The 21430-nt window shown below is 39.5% G+C and overlaps 1 pseudogene; it reads left to right on the plus strand.

Annotated features, from left to right (window-relative positions):
* The first annotated feature begins 2039 nt into the window (after positions 1-2039).
* Positions 2040-20605, plus strand: LOC139127404 (large ribosomal subunit protein mL37-like; annotated as a pseudogene).
* Positions 20606-21430: the final 825 nt, after the last annotated feature.

The following is a 21430-nucleotide window of genomic DNA, read 5'->3' on the forward strand; positions in this document are numbered from 1 at the left end:
TCACAATTAATTAATCACATTTTTCTTACAACAGTTCTGGACATCTGCTGGTTATGCATAAAAGAGTGGAGTACATTCACAGCTCATTCAAATCACTATATTCAGAAACTTTAGAATTGACACTTTTAAGTTCCTATCTTACAATTGACATGACAACAATTTTGTTACAACACAGAATGACTGAATGTTTAAATTATACCCCAAAAATTATATATATATATATTATATATATATATATATATATATATATATATATATATATATATATTACTAGTATACGCACACTGAATTATTCAATTTATATTAAAACCTTTTGTTTTACCTTTGTCACCCTGTTTTCGAAAGGTGGAATAGAGGTCAACCACTTTTTACGTTGGCAAAAAATAATCCACCGCCCCCCCCCCCCCAGGCCGAAGAAACTGACCAGTCCCTTAGTCGATTTTTGAAGGAGGCAAAAGTTGAAAGGTTGCAAGGAACGCATTTTTAAAGAGTAAAATCAGTCCTGCGAATTATTTTGACCACTCATTCATTAGACATGGGCAGTCTACGAAAAAAATGACGAGGTGTTTTTGCCAGCGGAGATTTTCATGAGCAAAGAAAGGCCAAAAATCTCCGAAATTCAAACCAAAATACTTCGTCGAGGGACTAGGCTACTACCGTCTGAATACGAATAGGGGTAATTTTTCTAGGGTTGACAATACACACCTGTAGTAGTGAGCCTCATATTGCTGGGATTGCTACTCAGAACAGAATTAACTCACGAACTGTACTCAGCTTTGGTTATGTGGGCCTACAGGGCCGCCGTATTGAAATGACAATGGATATTGACAGTTGTGCCAGACGAAGTAAATTATGCAAAGATTGTTTTAGTATTGCTTGAAAATAAAAAAAAAAAAAAAAAAAAAAAGAAAAAAAAAGAGATTTAGTAGTTTTTGCTTCAAGTATGATAACGTAATTTTTGACTACTATAAATATTCACTCTCGTTCTTGGTTGATCCCATTTCATATATTACATGTAATTTTAGAACATACAACGCAGGGTTCTGACCTCGACTTTCTCTTATAGTCTTGTAGCGGTCACAGTGTCAAATGTTTTCTATCAACAGAGACGACACTGTTGTTTCTATGTATCTTCACAATCAAATTTCAGAAAGTGATATTACTTGTTCACCTTGTTCCTGATAACATAAGCACTATTACATTTACATCTTTGAAGGAACAGAATGATACGTGATAAACTCACTGAATATCCCATTTCCCCACTCCCTGCCGGGACTCGGCATAACTTTGTTGATGTGAAATTTATGAAATAATGAAGGTACATTTATGCACATACATATTTCATTTGCCCATCTACGACTTTCTGTATGTAAACAATTTCTTTGATGACATTAGATATAGAAACAAATCAAGAGAGTAAGATTTTCGATGTTACTGTTAGATGTTAGTTGAAATAGCGCGGTATTGCAGCTACTGCCGTTACTTTCCTACCCAAAGTCGATTAATGCATTCAATAACTTAGCCGTTTCTATGTTTGTCAGTCGTGTTGGAATCAAACGTTGTTGTTTGTTGTTTTTGTTGTTGTTGTTTATTCTTTACTTTTAAGGAAATGCAGACGGATGTGGCGATGTGCGTCGTCAGAATCGATTAAACACACAACTCGATGTTTATGTTGGATTAAATTATAATCGACCATTCTAAAATAACCTTTCCCAGACGCCCACTCATTAAAAAGAGGTTTAAAAATAAAATTGTTGGACGGGTCATATGAAGAACGGTTTCTGAGAAGTCACATCTTCATTCTCAGTCATTCAGATAGCAGAAATGGTAGGCTGACAGTCCGTTCGGCAGTCCTTTTTGTGCTTTAACAGATAATATTCAATGGTGCTGAAGCTATTGGATTTTTGTCATTTTTGCCTCTGTTTATCAATCACTTTTGTGAATGTGATTCGTTTCGGAATATCGAATATGAAATCTTACCGCGGAGCCTTGTATACTATGAGCTTCATATGAGGGCGCCATCTCCTGTCAAGCCTTGGGTCAGGGGTCATTCTTTCAAAATGTCTGCCCCCATGTGAGCAACTCGTCGCGAGTTCGGTGCCTGCAAACACGTGAGGTAACGTAACATATTATCGACTATTCTGTGCACAGGCTTTAGATATTTTCACTAAATTTCTAACGTGGCTTCATTTTCCTTTGGTAAAAAAATTAAACCCTCCTTGAATAGTTGTGAAGACGCAGGCTAGTTTAGCCTGTCATGGACCCACAGCTAGACGGTAGTAGACCTTAACTGGCCCCCATTCGCCTGGCTTTTCTTGGCAGCTGAGTTACTGCTAGCTGGCCTTCCGACCCAAATATTAATATCCAGGCAAAACCTCGAGCTACAGCACTGCAGCTAGACCTAATGTAGCCCTGCGTACGTTGAACGTTGTACGGCCTGGGAGGCCGTTGTACAGCCCTGGGAACATAGCTGCAAAATTGTAGCGCTACGGTGAGGCGGTCGGTGATTTTTGGTTTTTGCGACTTCGCTCACCAGTAGCGCTACAAGGCCGATGGCCCTGGGGAGTATCATATAAGCGCGTCGTACTCGACCAGGCGTTTTGATGTGGAATGCAACATATTTACTGCATTTGGTCGTACCGATTTATCACCACTGAAGACTAAACAGTATACTGCACTAACTTTGTCATTTATGGGGTTTGGAATTTGTTCAAACACGACGATCGCGTTCCGAAAACATTTCTGGGAGCCGTCATTACCAACTTCCGGTAATGGCGGCTCCCACAAACACCGACGCCCCACGCTCAATGTTTTCAGAACGCGATCGTCGTGTTTGAACAAAATCCAAACCCCATAAATGACAAAGTTAGTGCAGTATACTGTTTAGTCTTCAGTAGTGATAAATCGGTACGACCAAATGCAGTAAATATGTTGCATTCCACATCAAAACGCCTGGTCGAGTACGACGCGCTTATATGATAACTCCCAGGGCCATCGGCCTTGTAGCGCTACTGGTGAGCGAAGTCGCAAAAACCAAAACGACCGCCTCACCGTAGCGCTACAATTTTGCAGCTACTGGGAACACAGCGTCGTACGTAGCTGCAAAATTGTAGCTCTACGGTGAGGTGGTCGGTGAGTTTTGGTTTTTGCGACATCGCTCACCAGTAGAGCTACAATGCCGAAGGCCCTGTAGCATACAAAATAAGCGCGCCACATATGGCGCGGCATTTTCATGTGAAATCCCACATATTTACTGCACTTGGTCGTACCGATTTATCACTACTGAAAACTAAACACTACACTACACTAACAACCTTGTCGTTTATGGGGTTTGGTATTAGCACAGACACGTCGATCGCGTTCCTTAAACATTGAGCGTGTTTCTGGGAGCCGCCATTACCGGAAGTTGGTAATGGCGGCTCCAAGAAATGATTTTGGAACGCCATCGACGTATTTGAACAAATACCAAACCCCATACACGACAAGGTTAGTGTAGTATAGTGTTTAATCTTCAGTAGTGATAAATCAGTACGACCAAATGCAGTAAATGTATGGGATTTTACATCAAAATGCCGTGCCATGTGCAGCGTGCTTATTTTGTATGCTTCAGGGCCTTTGGCATTGTAGCTCTACTGGTGAGCGATGTCGCAAAAACCAAAACTCACGACCGCCTCACCATAGAGCTACAATTTTGCAGCTACGTCGTACGCAGAGGTAGACGAATGGAGTCCTAATTACTGCCCGTAGCTGCGCGTCACTGCCCTCAGGAAATTAGCCTTCCAATTAATGAAATCAGTCGATCCTTCAATACCAAGAACGACTAGTCTTTGTAAAAACAAACGAAGTATAATATTCCCAAATCCGAAAAACGTTGATTTTCGAACGAGTAATCGTGTGATCGTACATGCATCCTGTCCTCCTAATTACTGCCCGTCACTGCCCGTCAGGAATTAACCTTCCAATTACTGTAATCTGTCGATATATCTATACCAAAGACCACATATAATAGAAAGCTACAAAATAAGAGTCTGTTTTACTCCAAATGCCCGAGTCCTGTCTCAGAACTAACGTGAATATTGGAGCGCTAAGTTCTCTACTCAACGGGCAGTGATGATAGGCAGTGTTCGGACATCGATTACGATCAGCGTTGCCACTCGTTCGCAAATCAACGTTGTTTGGGTCTGGGACGACAATTTTGTTTGGTTGTATAGTAAGTAATGTTTTTGATATGAGAAATTTCCCGACGGCAGTGATGGGCAGTGGTCGGATGTCGACAGGCAGTATGTACGGCCAATGGTGATGCATGTACGATCACACGATTAGCGTTGCTACTCGTTCGAAAATCAACATTTTTCGGATCTTGGAATATTATTTTGTTCGTTTTTACAAAGAGTAGTGGTCCTTGGTATTGAAATATCGACTGATTACAGTAATTGGAAGGCTAATTTCCTGACGGGCAGTGACGGGCAGTAATTAGTAGGACCCCATGCATAACCACTGGCCACTTACCGGTACATACTGCCCATCGACGTCAGACCACTGCCCGTCAGGAAATTTACTTTCCAATTACTGTAATCAGTTGATATCTCATATCAAAACACGGTCCCTCGGACCGTGATCAAAATCATTATTTGATATAGAACCAAACAAAATTGTCGTCCCAGACCCCAACAACGTTGATTTGCGAACGAGTGGCAATGCTTTTTGCATTTGATGTCCAAACACTGCCTTTCAGGAACTTAGCCAATATTGACGGTAGTTTTGAGACAGGATTTGTGCATTGGGAGTAAAACAGACTCATATTTTTTAGCTTTCTATTATATTAGTATAAGAAGTCTTTTGTATTGATATATTGACTGATTACAGTGATTGGGTAGTCGACGGGCAGTGACAGGCAGTAATTAGTAGGACCGGATGAATGGCTGTTAGTAAATCTGCATGGCAGGGCTGTGTGTCACGAGCTATAGGCCTTCACCCTCCAGCATATAACCGGTAACACAGCCCTGCCAGGCAGAACCAGCCAACTGTACACTCCAAAGCACCAGTGGGTCCATATCTGTGGTGTTTTGGGATGGGATTTCTGCCTTTTACAGGCTGCTTTTGACGTATGTTTTTTAACCCTGCCACCAGCTATAATGGCGGGGTTAACCCTTTTCCTGCCAAGTCCATATTTCACCACCAGGTCAAGATGGTTAAAATTAATGAAACACAACGTATTCCATATGATGTATTTTAACATAATACTGTACATTCGAAGGCTGTTGAAAACATAATACTGTAAAGTTGATTTTTTTTGGACAAAAGATGCTATAACATACCAAGCCAAGTGGGTGAAAATACGTCATGTTCTGGCTCAATACCGCTTTTTACTGACTTGGCTGATGGGGAAGGGATACAGTTATTACTGTCTGGCAGGAAAAGGGTTAAAGACGTACAAGTCAAAACCAGCCATTAAAAGGCAGATATCCCATCCGAAAACACCACAGCTATCCTGCTTGTTTTAGCTTCGTAGCCCACAGCTTTTCCTGGCGGTTGTGTGTGCAAAAAGAGACATTCAAGAGTTCTTCACTTCTGCATTTGTAGAAACAGGTTTCGCTCAATTTCACTGCATCGGGTAACTCTGTACGATCCCACAGGGGCGGTCCTACTAATTTACTGCCCATGACTGCCCGTAGCTGCCGGAGCACTGCCCGAGGAAAAGGTGGACCAAATTTCGCCCATTTTAACACTAGGCCAATAGGTTCAGTTTATATCATGCCCAGCCAACCAAAAATATCATTGATTTGGTGTTAACCTGATGTTTTTTCCGGCAGTTTTTGAACACGGAAGACGTCGGTCTTGTAGGACGTCGCCAGCTTGATAGTGAGATCATACCATTCAGTTCGAGAGGTGGCACAATAACCTCGCCGAGCGCATACAGCCTGACAGCCTACCATCCCTTGCACTGAATGGTATGATCTCTCAATCAAGTTGGGGACTTCTTTCTCGTTTAAAGCCTGGCGTCTTTCGGGTTCTAAAACTGCTACAGAAAACACCAAATCAATGATATTTTTGTTGGTTGGCTGGGCATATTATAAGTTCAACCTATTGGCCTAATATTAAAATGGGCAAAATTTGGCCTACTTGCTCCTCGGGCAGTCCTCTCTACGGGCAGTCACAGGCAGTAATTAGTAGGACCCCACAGGGAAGGGGAAGAGAAGCCAGGGTGTGTTCAACTTTTGTGGAGTGACTGTGATTCTACTTACCATGACATCCTTTATGGTATGTTTATATTTACTCATCACAAAAATCATCTTCAGGTGAGCATTTAATACTGTATGAGACATACCCCGGTAGGCAAAGTGCATTTCAGCTGCCCATTTTGTCAATGCAGTTATAGCATTTAGAATCCCCAAATATAACTACAAATAGTGTACATATAGAAGCTATCCAGTATCTTCATAATTTTTCAGAATAAAGTTTAAGCTTGCATGAAGACCTTGAGTTTTAATTCATGGATGATGGTCTTTATATATTCATACAAAACTGGGGGTTCAATCACACCAAATGTAGTTATACAGCCATGCGGGTTCCGACCTCCGTTACCCTGGTTGAAGTCTGTAAACATTTAGCTCTATAGATAAAACTTTATCTTCCCTAAAGTTCAAGGATAATGCTTTAAGAGGGTCTGGGATTTTTGAAAGATTGTGGAAATTTTAGAAATTGAAGTTTTAACTTTTTGCCAGCAGGTAGGTGTTTGTGAAACTGTGTGAAGACATCATACACTGGTGTAAAGTGGCACATTTTATTGTACATTGAACTGCATCAAGCCATGTAAAACAGGTGCTGATACAAGAGTGAAATTCCAGCCTTGTCACAGGCCTGTGTGTACAAAAATATACACAGTAATGTCTTTGCAGCACTGTCTTCCGTTACTTATTTTACCTGTACTGTATCAGCCCTCAACAGCCCTGTGCTGTGTTGGCAGACGCAGGCGTGTGACACAAATTTTTGACGGGAAACACACTGTCTGTTACAGGATTGAACATGTTTATGCAGTTTATTTGAGGATTTAACAAGCATGGCACTCTCTTAGCATACGGATAGTGAACGTTATTACCATTGCATGCTATTTACACTACAGAAGTGATTTACTGTTTTACACTTTACATGAATAATGTGAGAGTACTGTGTGTTCAATTTAACATTCGCTGTGTATAGATACAGGGATAGAAATACTTTTTTATTTCTTGTGGCAAAAGTTTGCCACCGGATATAAAATCAGGTGGCAATTATGAAAAATCTGGTGGCAGTTTAACACATCATGTGATCGATATAATACAACATTTTGTCATTATTGCCACATACTCATTCTAATTTATTAATTCTTGAAAATATGGTGAGTACACGTCACAAAAGTCAACCCATACTACAGGCTTCAAAAAAAAGTTTGCAAACTTACTAACCGCGGGACACGTGAATTTCATTTTTACTTGGCCGAGAGGAAAAATTACTTGCCCTAAATTTCTAATAACTGTACCAGTAATTTGTAACAGAGAGCAAGAGTTTGGCTATATGAAGTGAATTCAAAGAGGGAAAAAACATTTTCAAACATGAACTACATGTACATCTTGTTAAAATGAAGGACTATTACCAAATCTGAAATGTCACAGAAGAAATGTGAGAATACTTTAGTCTTTTCTGTAGATTTGGCCATCTAGAAAACATCTTTGAATTTGGAATTTTTCCACAACCTAATCCAAATTAAAATCTTTGCATAAGAGTAATAAGATTGTGTGATTTACAATGTGCATGGCTGGCTGCTGCTCTTTATTATCAAGCTGAGATCACAAACAACTGCTCTGCTGGTGTTTATCTGCCAACGCATGCGCACATGTACATCTGCAACCCTTTTACCTGTTTACATGTTTGCTCACTGAGCACAGCAGTCTTTCAAAGTTTTATTTGATAAACGTATTCGTCAAGAGAGTAGATTCAAGTTTCGTTTCGTTACTCTTCAGTGCAGATTTGTTTTCTGTAAGTGAGAGCCGATCCCTAACAACCAAGGTCACGTAATTTGAAACTGTGTGCATCTCATGCACTACGTAGCTGCAATGTGTGGCCTCCTTGGTCAACTGAGCCCGTTTCGACTACGATGTAAACTTGTAATTTTTCAACTGGCTGTTGATTTACGTTGAACAGTAAGCATTGCCGAGATCCATGGCTTCGAATAAGTTTACATCCATTTACTAAGCACATGGTGCAATTACACTATTGCATGAAGCCGATCGACTGTCATACGACTCATACACTTGCATAGCTGTGATATCGCAGCGGTACACAGTACAATAAATTACCCACAATTCTCTTTGATTTGTACACATGAAGGTTACTTTTCTAAAAACTTTTACAGTTCTGCATGTAAGCACTAGTGTGCAGCATCAGAATAATTGATAAATAATATCTAGTAAAAGTACGTTTAGATATTTCAGTGAAAATTTCAAAATCAACCATTAAATAACCATAAAAGTCACATTCTGTAGGTACTACAAATGCCTTGCTTTTGGCAGCAAGTTATGACGAACTGAAGGTGTCATTCTCTGAGAAAACTTAGCATGCAAATTTCTTGGTGATGGAGTGATTGTCACTTCCATTGCAAAAAATCAATATCCTTTTGTTTCATAAAACAGGTGCAACTAGTCTCCTACTTTCCATTACATTATTCTGTATGGCTGAGGACACAATCTTTGGCAAATTTCACAAAAATACTATCTCCTCTCTCACTTATGCATAATTTTCCAAATTATTTAAAATGAGAATTGAGAAGAATGGTGTGCATAAAGGTACGTTTTCAAAATTTTGATAAATAGTCTATGAATTTGTCTACACATGGGAGACATAGTAGACTTCACTCAGGTATCTCCGAGGATACAAATCGCAATGAATTATGGGAAATCTACAGTACTGTGCGGTACTTGTGGCGTATATCGAATGCGCTCGGGTCATTGGGGTCATCGCCACAGTCCCGCTGCGAGCCAAACCATAGGCTTCGTTGGCAGTTTACTACGAGACCGACCGGTGTCGTAGATTTAGCTCGCAAAATAATAAAATAGATAAAGCTTGCAATAAATAAAATTATACCTACTGTATCACTGACTATCTACGACTCATCTTCTACTCCTGCTAACGAACCCGACTGTGACAACATGTATTTTCGACCGTTTTTCGATGAGTCGTCGATGGTTCCTGCTTGAGTTTGAACTTTTGACCTCCAACGTATTCAGTGTGTTGTACGCGCGATCGAGCAAACATCGTAGAAACCGTCGACGGCTCACGGGAAAATGGTCGAAAATACGTGTTCTTATCTTCAAGGAAGTTAGCAGGCGTACAGAATGAGTCTCAGATAGTCAATGATAAAGATGATACAAGTTTATTTATTCAAAGGCTAATGTAGTTCATTATTTTGCGAGCTAAATCTACGACACCGGTCGGTCTCGTCGTAAACTGCCAACGAAGCCTATGGTTTGGCTCGCAGCGGGACTGTGGCGATGACCCCAATGACCCGAGCGCGTTCGATATACGCCACAAGTACCGCTCACAGTACTGTAGATTTCCCATAATTCATTGCGATTTGTATCCTCGGAGATACCTGAGTGAAGTCTACCATGTCTCCCATGTGTAGACAAATTCACAGACTATTTATCAAAATTTTGAAAATGTACTTTTATGCACACCATTCTTCTCAATTCTCATTTTAAATAATTTGGAAAATTATGCATAATTGAGAGAGGAGATAGCATTTTTGTGAAATTTGCCAGAGATTGTGTCCTCAGCCATACAGAATAATGTGATGGAAAGTAGGGAGACTAGTTGCACCTGTTTTATGAAACAAAAGGATATTGATTTTTTGCAATGGAAGTGACAAAAGAAATTTGCATGCTAAGTTTTCTCAGAGAATGACCCTTCAGTTCGTCATAACTTGCTGCCCAAAAAGCAAGGCATTTGTAGTACCTACAGAATGTGACTTTTATGGTTGTTTAGTGGCTATTTAGTCCCCACGGACACCGTCCGGGGGGACTTATAGGTTTGGTCATGTCCGTGCTGCGTGCGTCCGTCCGTGCGTCGCGTGCGTCCGTCCGTCCGTTCACGCAGATATCTCTGAGATGCCTGGAGCGATTTCATTCAAACTTGGTACAAGGATTACTTCATATGTCATACAGATGCACGTCATTTCGTTTTGTGATACGATCCAATATGGCCGCCAGGCGGCCAGTTTATTACGATTTTTTCATGTACAGAGCCATAACTCAGGCATGTTCCAACCCATTTTATTCAAAGTTGGTACAAGGACATTGACCAATGTCATAGATATGCACGTCAATTTGTTTTGAGATACGATCCAAAATGGTCGCTGTGCGGCCATTTTATTACAATTTTTCATGTACAGAGCCATAACTCAGGCATATCTCAACCGATTTTATTCAAAGTTGGTACAAGGACATTGACCTATGTCATACAGATGCACGTCAATTTGTTTTGTGATACGATCCAATATGGCCGCCAGGCGGCCATTTTATTACGATTTTTTCATGTACAGAGCCATTACTCAGGCACGTTTCAACCGATTTTATTCAAAGTTGGTACAAGGTTATTGACAAATGTCATACCTGTGCATGTCAATTTGTTTTGTGATACGATCCAAAATGGCCGCTCTGCGCCCATTTTATTACGATTTTTTCATGTACAGAGCCATAACTCAGGCATATCTCAACCGATTTTATTCAAAGTTGGTACAAGGACATTGACCTATGTCATACATATGCACGTCAATCTGTTTTGTGATACGATCCAATATGGCCGCCAGGTGGCCATTTTATTATGATTTTTTCATGTACAGAGCCATTTCTCAGGCATATCCGCATGTTTCAACCGATTTTATTCAAAGTTGGTACAAGGACATCGACCAATGTCATAGCTATGCACATCAATTTGTTTTGTGATGCGATCCAATATGGCCACTGTGCGACCATTTGTTACGATTTTTTCATGTACTGAACCATAACTCCGACATGTATCATGCAAATTCATTCAAAAGTATTTTTATCACAGACCTAATGAAGAGCACTCTATCCTCTCTGAGGACCTGTAATCAAAATACCCATTAACGAGTGGGGACTGTGTCATCAACGATGACTTGTTTGAAACTTTCACTGAAATATCTAAACGTACTTTTACTAGATATTATTTATCAATTATTCTGATGCTGCACACTAGTGCTTACATGCAGAACTGTAAAAGTTTTAGAAAAGTAACCTTCATGTGTACAAATCAAAGAGAATTGTGGGTAATTTATTGTACTGTGCCGCTGCGATATCACAGCTAACACTTGCACAAAGAGAATGGCAACCACTGTCAAGAGCATACCACTTTACGGCATACACATACAAAACAGTAAATTCACTCCGTGTCGTCGGAGAGAACATGTCGCAAAACTCTATTTTTACGACTTTTTGTGTTTTACAACAGCAAGAACGATTATTTTGCGATGTCAGGCGGATTTTCAAGGGTTTTCAGAAAAACTTTGGAGAGTTTGAAGGACTTACAATGATTGTAGGCGTGTACAGACATAATGAAATACATTTTCAAGCTTGCATTGTCCAGGGCTTAGTTAATTCAACCGCTGGTGCACTTGCCCATCGGACGGGAAGCATACTGTTTTTACTTGCCCGAACGCAAAATTCACTAGCCACGGGGTCGGGCGATAGGAATTTTCGAGGCCTGTTAACTGGCTAATGAATTGCAAGTATTCATGCAGGCTGCAGTTTGGCTTTGTTTTCAAAATGTCACAACATGCTTTTATCTTGTGCCCTATGACTGCATATGCGGCTATCACAGAGGGCAACAACATGTCAAGTGTAACAAAGCTGCTGTCATCGATATGGAGATTAGCCAATCACAAGTTTGGATTCACACTATGTTTTCATTCATGCCAAAATGTCGCAATTAGTTCGTTTTTTTTTGCTAATGAGTTTTTTCCGCTGTCAGACAACGCGTGTTCCTTAAGTGTTCCTTCGTTCAAGCCGTAGGATCAATGATATGATGACCCAAATTTAGTGGCAGAAAAATACCACCAGAAAAAAATTTTGGTGGCAGATTGATAGTTTTTGGTGGCAAATGCCACCATTGCCACCGATTATTTCGAACACTGAGATACCCTCTAGAAATATGGTAGTGTTTATCATTGTTGCAGGACCAAAGCTTTACGAAGGAAAGGAAAAAAATGGAAAACTGTCACAGACTTGGGATGCTGTTGAGGATACCAGAAATCCGCAGGATACAGCTACGTCACTATAAACCTGCAAAACTAGAAGAAATTAAAACACGGAGGAAACGCAATCCAAGTGTTTCAGTTCTCAATGCAAGGTAAGTATGCAACATTGTGAAGTGAATTTCATGTAGTAAATATGTATTCTCTTGAAAAAATTCTCTGATCAAATTTTAGAGACCTCAACTGAAACAGCTGTGCTGTGAAGGGGGTACTGGCTCTATGAAGCTCAATGGCCATGAAAACAGTGCCATCAGTGGTCATACTGCCATTTCTTTTGTTGTGTACAAACATAATTATATCATGACCGCGGCATGTACCGGTACATGCACCAATGTATGCGTTCATAGAAGCACACTAACATTGATGGAAAGTGCAGAAGGCAAGCTTCATAATAAATTTATTGACAGATTGTGAACGTATCCTACAACAGAGCTGCCAGTTTCCAAATGTAGGTCCCGATATCATTCAAACTGTCACACCTGATTATGAATTTTCCCTTCAGGATTATAGGAGTTGAGCAAAAACATGAGCCAGTGGAGGTCCATGATTTTAGGAAGAAGGTGAAAAAGCCGATAGAGGAGCATGTCTTGTACAAAGAAGAGGCATGTTACTTCTTCCAGCAGAGAACCAGACTACTGGAGGGTGTCAAGCAAGCATTGTATCTATCCAAGTCTAAAATGATGGCAGAAGAGGTAGGAATAACATCAGACATTGGTGGGTTGGAGATTGTCATAAAAAATGAACATTACAGACTTTACAAAGTCCTTTATTAGTCCCCGCGGACGCAGTCTGGCGGGGACTTATAGATTGGGTCCCGTCCATCTGTCCGTCCGTCCATCTGTCAGCAGCGGTTTCTCTGTCACCCCTGTGCCTATTTTTTCAAAATGTGTGCAAGGATAAAGTACTGTGGCATACAAATGTAGGGTATGCCAGACGGCCATTTTGTTGCAAATTTTTCATGCATTTGAACCATAACTCGACTATCTTGCAAACCAGTTTCATTCAATGTTAGTACACAGGTAAAGTACAATCATGGCATGTGTATGCACGTCAATTTATCTTCTGATACGATCCAATATGGCCCCCTGGGCGGCCATTTTGTTGCGATTTTATATGGTTTTGAATCATAACTCAACTATCCCTAAACTGATTTCACTGAGTGTTGGTACACAGATTAAGTAATGTACTATGGCATATATATGCATGTCAATTTATTTTGCGGTACGATCCAAAATGGCTGCCAGGCAGCCATTTTGTTCTGATTTTTCATGTTTTTGAACCATAACTCAACTATCCCTGAACAGATTTTTTTCAAACTTGGCACACAGACATTGTATTGTAGTGTGCATGTGCATGTCAATTAATGGTGCGATGCGATCCAGTTTGTAAATGCAACTATTGATCTTGCCATGGAAAACACCAACAGCCATAACTTTACTCTCCCAAGTACACAAACATGCCCCCCCCACAACAGACAACTATCATGTGATTTCCCAACATTTAACAAATTCACTCCTCTTCCTGTACTGAAGCTACGAAGCATGTAGTTCAATCACCGTAATTCAACCTCCAAAATCAAGCAGGGACTGTATCATCTGTAATGACTTGTTTGTTGTGGTCCTGAGAACCAGATTCTGATTAAAGAGCAGTGGTCGTCGCGCTGCGTATGCTCATGTGGTCCCCCCCCCCAAACATATCCAAGGCTGCCACACTAAGTCACGGTTTGACTACAATGGTTGCAATATTACCACTTGTTAAATTGGCGGCCGGTGTGTCCCAAGTATTCTCACTTACCAAAGCTAACACACAATAACAGGTCAAGTAATCTGAGTTAAATATCTGCTGAATACACGCTGTATTTAGATCACATTTGATCATGATTTTCTTGAATTGGGATCGGCTACTGTTATCGCTCGAGTGTACTTGAGAACATTCACCCGTGCACGTTTTACAGTTAAACGCCAACACACTATCAAATGACCGGGCTCTAGTCCACGACATCACTGGCAAAGACGATCTAGCTTTATTTCCAAAGGCCCAACAGGAGTCCAGTCAACAATTAAGCAAGTGACAGAAATCTACGTAGCTCAATCGCAGAGCAATGCCCCTGCGGCAGCTGCAAGGAGAATGTGTTCCGTGGTCTGTGTGAACGTCGGTGTCAAGAGATCGTGTATATGGTGCTCCCGTTCAGCTGTGGAGAATACGACTCCACCACAAAGTTTGCCTCCATGGTGTGGTGCAACCTATAATTCCGAATACAGTTATCAAGTCAAGCGAAGGACCTGTGATTGGTCTTTTTGTGGTGTTATCTCATTTGAATGAGGATACAGACCCGCCCAACACTCAGGAGGTAAAGTTTGCATAGCAGCGGTAGGCCTACACTGGTCCCTTCGATCACTGTCATGACCATTGTACTCACAGGATCTCTCAACACGTCCCTATGCGTAGCCTTGCAATTTTCGTGCCAATTGCCGTCAAAACCCGCTGGTTTTATCTATTTTTTCCTGTTATTTGACTATTTCTTGCCACGCATTGCTAGTAGAAGAAGTTAGCAACTGTGATCAACAGTGGGTCATGAGTCAAGTCTGTCGCGGGGCCGGTACATTGTTGGACTGGATTCTCTTGTATCCGTGTACGTCAATGTGGTGACCGTTCTCCCTTATCGATGCAACAGCGTCTCCAGTCGCCTGCTCTTGCTTACCGATCATTGTGTGTAATTTTTGTGTGAGGCATTCTGCTTGTTGCTGGCCTAAATATATATACAATGTTGATCATTTTACCGATGTTTATTGCTGTACTCTACATAGCATTGTGTACAACCAACGTGACCACTCGTGATCAAACCCCATTTGTTCACCGTAACTTATTGCAGTAATATATACTCAGCGATATAATAGTGTATTGATAGTGTATTGTCTCAATGTTCGTAGCCTTACACGAGTTTATAAATAGAATTATGCCACTGAAGTTCGTTTCCGATCTTAATATTTTACTGTCGCATCATCTTGAGTCTTAGAGAGGCATTTAAAAATTGAGGGGCAGCTTCCATCTCACTCCTATTGAAGTTGAGAAGGCTTATGTTTACAAGAATTTATGTTTATCAACAAAAAATTTGCGCACGCGCAGTGTGACGACCACTGCCCTTTAAACAATTGCCTTAAACAATTGCTTTTCTGACAGAAACCCTACTCCCCTTTCATAATCAAGAATGGAAACTAGGGGTCACTGTGCAATGTTTATGATTAAAAAACTATGTTGATCTTGAAAATGGCAGGTGCACACTGCATTGACTCTGTGAGGAAAATTGTACTATTAATGTCACAAGACAAACTTAATTTACTTCACATATGATTCTAAAAACATTAATATGAGTTAAGAAAAATACTGCTAATTTATAATTGTCCATAAAATATCCCAGAGGATTATTTGTCCTTAAAACCAATGGCCCTCCCGCTTTTGGAAGCAGGCTGGTAAGTTACAATCATCAGATTTTCCTAACCTTAAAGCTGTAAGATTCTAGGTTTCAAAATCTCATGGATTTGCCCTTCAGACCATTTCTTTAGAACATCCAGAATGAATCACTTCTAAAATCTCTTCAACGAAGTGTAGGCTGTGAAGTCGTCAATGATTCATACACTTTATGCCATGTAGAGAGACCTGATATCTGTCTTTTGGAAAGAGCTATTGAGTATACTGTTAAAAATGAAAAGTTCTAAATTGCCTTGTCAAAAAACTTGCTGTACAGGTGTATGCTAGTGATCTGTTTTTTGAATGCGTCCCTCATTGACAACACTGCTGTTGCAGTCTTCAATGATGAAAGAATATCGGGAAACTCAACAATCACCCTGTCTTGACGATATGTCCATTATCTGTCAATCTTGAACCCAGCTGTAAATGTATATTCTTTATCATTTTTTCAGATGCCATCAAGGTTACAACATTTTGCAGACACAGTGGAGATACCAAACCAGGAGATGAAGTGTTCAGGTCAATAGAGAAATCACGACTCTTTGATGAAACTGTTCTCAGAAAACCATGGAGACGGAGAAAGAGGTGGGCTCCACCAGAGAGATTTAGGTAAGAGTTTCCAGTGTTTAATTATGAAGCCACAGTGTAGCTATAATTTTGGACTGTTTCGGTAAAGATCTTTTGTGCCCAAGCTTGTGCTTTTCAATCTGTTCCGTCCACTTCCTGCCGAAGAGTAACTATGTAGACTTTCTGAATTGAGAAAATATTTTCCAATGTTGTACTGAACTATTCTATACTTTACATTGCTTCCTCTGTAGGAAGAAACTGTCTCTTTTTAAGTTGTATTTATATTCACATTACAGCTATACTCAGCTAATGTGTTTTCTGAATCTATGTGGTCGACTCACACCACAGTATCCCAACCTTCTCCAGAGAGCCATCATCAATGACTACACACTAGCAGCACCATATCGCAGAGGTAAGACTCTTGGAGAAATTTCGTGGAACCTTTCATCTCAAATATGGTAAACATGCAATAAGTGACATTTAGCATGTTTTCAAGACTTTCAATCTGTATGGACAATTTATACTTTCTTAGTCGACTCTCTCTTGGAGAAAAAAATGAACCGAAACGTTAGAAATGCATAGAAAGTTCAAGATAACAGATCTTTCATAAAATCAAACTTCATATTCCCTGGTCTTTCATGTGTATCAAACAGGCAAAGATCGCATACAGATTGGTGGAAGGGTAGGCTCTCTCATCACCTCAAAGCTACCTCTGTTGCCACTGGCAACAGACGAAGAAGTCCAGGAGACGGCATCACATCAGTTGGAGTCGTTGTACCCCATCGCGCACACCATTGACTTGGCACCACTCCATCACTACAGAGATGATCATGTGACAACAGGTAAATTCTATAGTATTATCTTACATCCAGAAAAAGTCGGGGATTACAATACATTTGGATCACTAGAGATCGGTTTATAATAATTTATTTATGGTTGGAGCACAAGTTTTCACAGTACCAGTATGTTTCTTTTTATTGGCACAGCATATGGCAATGTGACAACTTTTACAATCACATTGTGCACCATAATATTTATACATCGCAAATTAAAGAAAATAAAAGTTGAATTCTATTTTTTCCCTGCAAACTGTCCATAATACTAGTAGATTGTAAATGTTAATGTTCCAGTATTTTCATCAAGTTGTCAGCAAAAATTGCATGACATGTTTTGCAATGTTCAAATACTAAAATGAAATGAAATGAAATACTTTTCTCAGCTACTATTCGTGATCCGTTTTTCCATTGACAATCCTGCTATAGGAAGATTCATACGTGTATGTATACAAGGCTACCGTATACAGTGGCCATGCACATATTTTTCGGACACAGGAAATGTAGCCACGCTATTAAATTGTACTGTTCCACTACTGGTATACAGATCATTTTTAGCTCACATTTGGTATACCAATGTGAGGTTATCGTATAAGCTGAATCAGTTCATTTGCATCCGATTTGCATGTATGTATGTATGTATGTATGTATGTATGTATGTATGTATGTATGTACGGTATGTATGTATGTATGTATGTATGTATGTATGTATGTATGTATGTATGTATGTATGTATGTATGTCCGTCCAAATCAAAAACACCTAAACTGCAGCACCTACTGTCTTAGTATTTGGTGTATAGGTGCACCTAGGGGTGGAGATGTGAATTTGTTCAAATGAACTTGTCAGTGTCAAAAATATGCAAATGAGGGGAAAAAAGGAAAACCCCTGCAAATTGCTAAAACTCTGTAACCGTTGGTCAGATAGGGTTGAAACTTGGTGAGCAGGTTCCTTTAGGTATTCAAAATAAGGTGCTTAAAATTTTGGATGAAATTTGCATGTTTCTATTTTTGGGGTAATTTTTTCAGTTTTTAGTCAAAAAATGTTTTTCTCTGAAACCACTCATCTGATTGCTTTGATATTTGGTATACATGTTCCTCAGGATGACTTCAGTCAAGTTCATACAAATTGAATTTAAATTTTCATATTTGTAATTTTGGGCAATTTTCCGAATTTTTGGTCAAAAATTTGTTATCTAAAAATTACTCATCTGATAGCTTTGATATATAGTATACAGGTCCATATGTGGAAATTGTCCTGAAATATACAAATTTGTATTTTTAAGACAATTTTGTCATTTTTTGTCAAGAAAACTTGTTCTCAAAATTACTTGTCTGGTAGTTTTGTAATTTGCTACAAAAGTTCAGAGGGATGTTATTAGATAGATTTTCTGCTCAGAGAGTTGGGAAAACCCCAAATTTTTATATTTTAGGTAATTTTCTCAGTTTGTGACCTTAAATGACCTTCAACAACCCAGGATATGTTGTGAGAGAGTTTCGAAGGCTGTGAACATAATTTGTCATATTTGATATCAATTTGTCATAAAATTTGATCCAGAAAACAAAGCTGGGGTAATTTTTTTCATTGTGAACCAATTTTTGCAACTTTTGCATGTAAGACACACAAGAACTGATGAGAAATTTGGATCCAGGATAATTCCAGATGTTGTAATCCCCGCCCACTGTGGAAGGCATTTCACTATCTGTAACTGATTTAAGTGCTGTTTACATTAGAATGATAACACTCATAGCATTAATTAAAACATCCCCAAGGTTGTAAATACATTTCCTCTCAGCTGGTCTCATGTAAACATGATCAACAAAGGAATGGAACATTTGATATTCAGGAGGGGGTAGGGTCTAGAAGATTGATGAGGTAGCATATACTTTTTACCAGATCCCTTGTATATTTTTTCGCCACTCTCCCACTTTTTTGTCACGCTTCTCTGGGCTAATATTTTTGTTGACATTTGTTATGTATTTAGGATCTGCTTGTCCCATTGCTATAGAAGTTGATATGCATGTTCCTAAAGATGACCTCCAGTACCTAAGTTGCAGACCTTATTTGCTTTTGTCATTATTGTTTTTCTGGTTTGAATATTTCTTGAATTTACCAATTCAAATTGAATGTGAGCACATGTCCTTGACGGTATTTTTATCATGTGTCTGAAGCACTGCTACAGTGCAGTGTCACACACAGCAGCAGAATTACTGGAGAGCATACAAATCTTTGTTGGCAAAATCTGCACATACTTGAATCACCTAAATCAGTTAAATTATAGGTTGGGGCGGTGGCATTCACAATGACTAGTTTAACATGTTTTCAGGTTTAGCAGAAGGATACCCTTATCCCACATGCACATCTACTACTGGTACTGAACACTGAGGGCTGGCTACCTGAGCATCTCGATGCCAAATTAATTCTCTTTGCCTTTGGCAACTGTTTAGCAAGAGCTAAGCTACAATACGGTGTCCAGGTAAGAATTAAATGGCTGGGATTGGATGAAACATGAAAAAACTTCCATTATGACACAACAGAGAACTTTCGTGATATAGTGTATTTATGTGCAATGTTCTTCTTAGAATACAATCAGAGTGGCGTTGTCACCAATTTGCTTCGATGTGCTGTCTCTCTTGCTCTGATGGCCACCACTATGCTCGGCCAGATCACCGTTGTCTACACTTAAAGAGTTGTGTACAAGTGGTCAGTTCATTTCTTTCCATTTCTTTACTGGCCTTTGATCATATTGTTTACCTTCAGTGGCGCTGATAGATGCAGTACACATTTAGTAAAATTGAGTTGAAAAGACAAGAGAGTATTTTCTGGACACCAAAGACTCAAACTTACATTTGGAGGTACAATACGAGGTAAAGCATGTCAGATTTTGAAAAAAATAATCATTTTACCGTTTCATTTACTGTCCTGCAGAACGAAGACGCTGATTTGGAAACTCCCATTGTCACACATGCTGTTGGTACTAATGGAAGGCGGTGGTCATTTGCCAGCTTCCAGCTAAACACTCTGAACTTAGAGAAGATGATGGAATCAAAAACATGGTGTGGTTGGAGAGTAATAAATTGCTTTATTGGACAATTACAAGGAAAGACAAGAGAATCGCTGGAGTGAGACCTGAAGTGTTCAGGAAATTCCTTGCATACTACCTTGATGGCGGGGTTTCAGTGTAGAACTGTGGGTCTTTTGTTCTGCATTACACAGAAAATTTAGTACAACAATTGTTTGCAGTCCAATTTTCAAGAGCAGTATATAATCAAATGCAAATTTAATTGTGTGTTTTTTGAGACAGAAATACCTTACACATTAATGTCATAAATGGACACATGTTTTCATACCTGGGTTTGACATCCAGTTTCGCCATAAGTGTATCAGTTTCTACACAAAATTGTGAATAAAGCCTAAACTTCAACATTACAGCTTCAGTTTTTCATTAGACTCCTCTTTCTGTATGTATAATCTAAGCGAGTTGTTGGTCTCTATAGTTTGTATAACACATATTTTGCCCAACAAGGGACTACTAACCAAGGGCAGTTGACTGTTTAAGCTTCTGACATCAGGCAAATGGTGTCTTGCCTCAAGGGTATTTAGTCCCATGTTTGGACAAAAAACGTTTTTATTTAAAAAGTGTCTCACAAAGATTTTGCTCCAAATTAGGAGTTTATTTGCAAATGACATCATACAATTTATCTATATGTTAGATTAAAAATCATTTAAAAACAACTGAATGATTTTCATCATCAAATGGCGCATTGACATAATTACATACTGTTATATAGTTGATCGATTTTCGTGCATAATTTTCGAAAAACTGGATTTCCCATGTTAAACATGATTTGATCATTTGTATATCCAAAATTGTCAAGATGACTATATTTGGACAGCTACATCATCAACATGTTGCTATTACATCATGTGGGGTATACCTTCTTTGATTTTAGAGGCATGTAATAGCTCGTCTAGTGAGCTGCCAAAGGTGGTCACAAGCTGCACACTAATATGCCTGTGTCAGTTTATCACGATAAGCTTAAAATTCTTCATGGCATGGTCACTGCCATTGCAATCTCATGATTCTTGTGATTGCATCATCGTGCATCATGGCCCAGCTTCCATTGATTTTTACACGTAGACACTTGATTATTGATATTAATGTACTTGAATAGACTGGGGTGGTTACAAGAGCATATGTGTACAAGCATTTACTTTGGAATTTCACCGAAAATATTAATTCACTATACTTTGTA

The sequence above is a fragment of the Ptychodera flava genome, unplaced genomic scaffold (assembly GCF_041260155.1).
Source record: "Ptychodera flava strain L36383 unplaced genomic scaffold, AS_Pfla_20210202 Scaffold_31__1_contigs__length_3010019_pilon, whole genome shotgun sequence".
NCBI lineage: Eukaryota > Metazoa > Hemichordata > Enteropneusta > Ptychoderidae > Ptychodera > Ptychodera flava.